Raw genomic sequence first — 5,209 nt, forward strand, 5'->3', positions numbered from 1 at the left:
TCCTTTTATCTGGAAGATGTTAGTACAGAATAAATACATATTGGTGAAATGGCTTTGCTTTTTATGGTTTCCTAAGGCTATGACTATTTTACAGAGATTCGTTCCACTGGAAGTCCCAGGTTTCCTGTTTTTGTTATCCACACTTCACACGGTGGTTTAGACCAAATTGGCCATTGCAGAGTTTGGAGAGCTGTCTGCTTTACACAGTAAACTGCACTGCCACTTCCCTACCCATCTCTCACGGCCCACGCGCTGGGGCTGATCAGATACACAGTCTCCAACACGGAAGAGCCCATCAGTGCCTCACTTTCTATCTATTTTTGAAGTTAGCTCCTGAAATAGTTTTACTTCAGTCATGTTCATTTGGCCTAGAGAGTGGATATCAGGAAACAGGCAATTTGGAAGGAGAGATGACTATCGAAATGTAATTTCCCTTTCAGCAAGAGGCTCTCCTTCACAGTTTGGACTGTCTGGCCCCCGACCACAGGTGCCGAAGGCTCAGTAAGGAGTTCACATTGCCTAGTGGAACTGTGACAGGGGAAGCACATATCTCTTCATGCAACCAAATTATGATGTTAGCCAGATGAAGTCCCTGATGAGCTCTTGTAAATAGAATTTCCCTTCTAGAGTGTCAGCATACTCAGCAAATACTCTGCTCCACGTGCGTGGTAATTTAGTCAGTCAGCAGCAGGAGAAATGATAATACGTACACAGAGGTTGATAATAACCAGTAATGAGTTAGACACAGCAGATAACCCCAGCGCAGAATAACCAGGTAGAGGAGGAGGGAAGGTGAGAAATGACAATCCTTGCGATGAGACCATGGTGTAAGCTGGGAAGTGACTGGGGAGTGATGGTGTCCCTGTTTCCACCCTGGGCAGGGAAGCTGTGTGCTCCCTTGCCAAGGTTGCAGACTAGGTTAATTGTCCAGAGTTGCAGCTCGTGGCCACTCGTCTATCTTCCCAGCAGACACAAGAAGTGTCCTGGCCTTAAAACTCCTTGAAACGATTAATGTTGCTTTTTTTCCTTCTGTTATTGTAACTTGACAATATGTCAGTAACTTGTTTAGTCCACAGATGGTGGAGAATTTGGAAAAACAAAGCTGAAAACAGTTCAGGCACTGTCAATGCAGATCTTCCAGTCTCCAGACATTTCTGGAACTCCAAGGGCAGTGTTTGCATGTTATATTGACTGCAAACTTAGATGGTCAGGTTATAATATGGGAGGCATTGTTGTCCTCATTTTATAAGCAACAGAGGAGAGATACTTTTGTAGTAGACAGGGTTCTCAAATCTAGGAGGATTTGTGTCCTAACCGTGTTCCCTAGTATGATGACTCCAAATATTTGTGATTCTACAAAGCCTTTTTACAGTTTTCATCACCTCCTTGTTTTCCCTGACTGTTTCCTCCCTCTGGTATTATAACTGGGTCGTGATAAGGTACCAGAGAACCACACACGGGAATGAGTAAAGAAAATCCTAATTGTTTCAGCATTTTGGAGGAGGATGTGATCTATCTGAACACATTTTGTTTGGGTTGCCTTTCCCAGTCCTCTTTGACCTGTAGCCAAAAAAAATAAGTTCTGTTGAATTTACAGTTGTGCCCCTCTGCACCTAAATGGTTTTACTGGCTTGTGTGTGTGTGCGCACATGCACATGCCTGTGAGCATGGGTGAGGGTTTTGTTCTTGTGATTCCATTTTATGGAAGTTCTGTGGAAATGCTATTGTATGCCATCAATTGTGATAAACACAGCTGTTAATCATCAATGCTTCTGTATTGCTTTAAAAAGAAACCAAACTTGAGAACTGTCACTGATTCTAATGATTTACAACACCACGATTCATAGGCGTCTGAGACGACTGTTTGCAACACATTTGGATCGTCTCCATTTATTGTTTTGCTATATATCCATCATAGAATTAAAAAAAAATTAAATTTATCCACAGGTGTCTCTAATGGTAGGAAAACAATTCAAATCCCTATGAATTGAAGAAGTGAATGAGAGGGTAAGAAAGAAAATGTGCTATTTATGCCGTCCCCTGAGTAATAAAAGAGTAAGCTGAAAAAGAGAGGGTCAGTGTTTTTCGTGAACATCATCTGGGTTATGAATATGTTCATGGTTGACATTGTTTTCAAGTGCATATTTGAGAAACTAAGCATCCTGTCCTCTCGTTAGGTCCCTCTGCACTTAGGAACATACATGGCCACGACTAGGGAGTGGAGGGTAAGAAGATAGCCCCTTGCATCCCTCACATATATTTCTTTTCTTCCAAGAGTACAGGACTGGGGGCAAACCCTAAGAAATTCCATGCTTTTGTGAGATATGAATGGTTAGCAGGTGAGGTAGAAGGAGAAGAAAACGGACTTAGTGTTCTTCTGAAGTATAAAAGGACAGAGATGGGATGAATGGAATCCTGAAGAATCAGTAGAAATGTACAGGTAGAGGAAAATATATCCACACGTTTTTGCTCCTTAAGTCATAGGCGGGAAGACCGTGATTCTAAATTTCCATTCTTAGCTCTTGAATATTCTTAGTCAACTCTTTGAATGGCCTTGTTTGTACTCCATTTATTCAATAGTGATTTATTGAGAAATCTGAGGGACCTGTTAGTTTGTTTCTTGCTTCCTGTTATGGAAATGACACTTTCTGCTTTGGTAGGGTATTTGGACTGCAGACTGGTGGCAGGTAGAGAAATTGGCAAATATGGACAAATTAGAATTGTATCATTATAAATAATTTTTAAACTTTTGGTATCCACTGTATCAAATTTCCCAATATAAATTACATCGATATTTGTTCATATATATTGCTTTATTTTATTTTATTTTATTATTTTGCGGTACGCGGGCCTCTCACTGTTGTGGTCTCTCCCGTTGCGGAGCACAGGCTCCGGACGCGCAGGCTCAGCGGCCATGGCTCACGGGCCCCGCCGCTCCGCGGCATGTGGGATCTTCCTGGACCGGGGCACAAACCCGTGTCCCCTGCATCAGCAGGCGGACTCTCAACCACTGCGCCACCAGGGAAGCCCTATTTCTTTATTTTAAACAGCTTGAGCTGATAACATCTAGTTAGTATACACCAGTGTATAAATATTGGTAGTAAAAATATTTCAATAATTACAAACAGCTGCTGCTCCAACTCCCTGAGGAGCTCCCTGCTGCAGCTCATGCAGCCCCTCCACTGGGACCCCCACCTCTGCTCGATTCAGCCATTGAATAACACCCAGCAGAGCAAGGCCCTCCAGAGACCCTGTTACTCTATAGGAGCCTTCTTTTGCCTGGTTGGTGTCGGTGCCATATAAGTTGTTAAGTATTTTGAATATCACACTTGCACGAAGGAAGAAAGCAACACACACACTTGCATCAATTAGACAAGCGTAAGTGTTCAAGATCAGGTTCCTGTGCTTCAAGAGCTTTACTTTGAAGGAACTTACTATATGTATGTGTTTTGTAATCAATAACTCTCCAAATTTAAGTGCCCTTTTGATAGTAATGTTCTACCTTAAGTTAGACATTTCTTCATAAAGCAACTCAACGTGTTGGAGTAGCAGGTATTTATACATTGTCCATTCAAGGCAGTAACAGCAAGATGTTATTATCCACATTTTGGCAAACTTTTAGGCTTATATTGGTGAAGTGCGTGCAGGTTTAGAAATTAATCACAGGAGAAGAATGCTAAAATAAATATTCCTCTGGGCATGTAGTACTAATAACAAAACAGAAAATTTTGTTCAATCCGTGCACCTCACCCCAATCCATTGGTGTAGTCCGTGCCTCATTAGCCTTAAAACACATTGGACTCAGATATGTGCTTTCTATGACTTATGTTAAGGAAGACAAGAGAGTATTTACAAGTCAGTGTGGATCGTGAACCTGCAATGAATTGGACCTATCTCAAGTCTGTTCTTCAGGCCTTAACGTATCATAAAAGCCTAGAGGCAGAAAGAGATGAAGCTATGGGGGCAAATGGAAAGTCAAATGTACAAAGCCAAATAGTTCTAGGGTTCAAGCAGTCTTCCAGAGAACAAATCAAATTTAGCAATTTAGCAATTCACAACTGCAGAGAATTCTGAATGTAGTTGCAACTTTTCCAAGGCTCTCTACTTTCCTTTTTTTCGTTTTTTTTTTTTTGATTTATCATTTTTTCCACCATAGGATTAGTTTCTCAAGCCACAAAACAGTTTTATATTTGAACCCTTATACTATCTATTTATAATGTTTCAGTGAAAAAACATGTTTTACATGAAGTCTTTTTGGTTTTACTAGGGTGTAAATTCCTTGAGGACAGGTGTTATTTCTGATCCATTTTTGTATCTGTTATAGACTCTAGCATTATGCCTTCCAATATTGAAACTGTTGATAAATGTGTGACACTGATATGAGTGTGAGATAATATCAATGAGTTCTTTGAATTCAGCGAATGTCTGGAGCTCATGGTAGTGTCTGATATAGAGTTAACATTTGCCTTCATTGTAGCCTCCGTGATGGGCTTTGCTATATGCATGTACAGATGAATCTGGATATTCTGGTATAAGTTTATAAATGGGAATGAGAGTTTGTATCATAAATACATATTTAATTAGAATATAAGAATCTTCTAGAACCCTAAGGTGATTTGTGTTATTAAAGAAGGATTCTATAAACCTTATTCCTCTAAAATATTTGAGTCACCAGAGTACTACTAATAAAAATTCATGACCACTTAATGAAACCAAAATTATTATTTCAACCTATAATAACTTGAAAATAAAAGACATTTCCAAGGAATATTTTTAAGTTGTGCATATAATTTCCAAAATCCTGAAAAAGAAGATGTAAAACTGTAATGAGAGAAGAACAAAAAAATGTGTGTGTGCTTATATTTCAGGGCGTCAGCACAATCATGGTAAAAGAAACAGGATTTTAGGTAAAGGGAGAAAGGGAAGTGACAGCTGTCTGAGTCATTCTCATTATTAGGGTCTTCTCATCTAATCACCCTGCATTTTACTTTACTTTATCATCCCTAATAACTGTGGTTTCCTGGTTCTTTATTACAGTCTTTGGTTAGACTCATGAGCTAGACTCAGGAACAGCTCACACTGGAGCTTTTCAGCTCTGTTTACCCCGGAGGAATCTCTCAGAACTCCTTTCCCTTGGCTCTGTCACAGAACAATATTCCACTGGAGGAAAAGTGCTGGCTGGATCTCTGTTATCACCTAATTCTCTTTC

Source organism: Lipotes vexillifer, unplaced genomic scaffold (assembly GCF_000442215.2).
Source record: "Lipotes vexillifer unplaced genomic scaffold, Lipotes_vexillifer_v1.1 scaffold22, whole genome shotgun sequence".
Taxonomy (NCBI): Eukaryota; Metazoa; Chordata; class Mammalia; order Artiodactyla; family Lipotidae; genus Lipotes; species Lipotes vexillifer.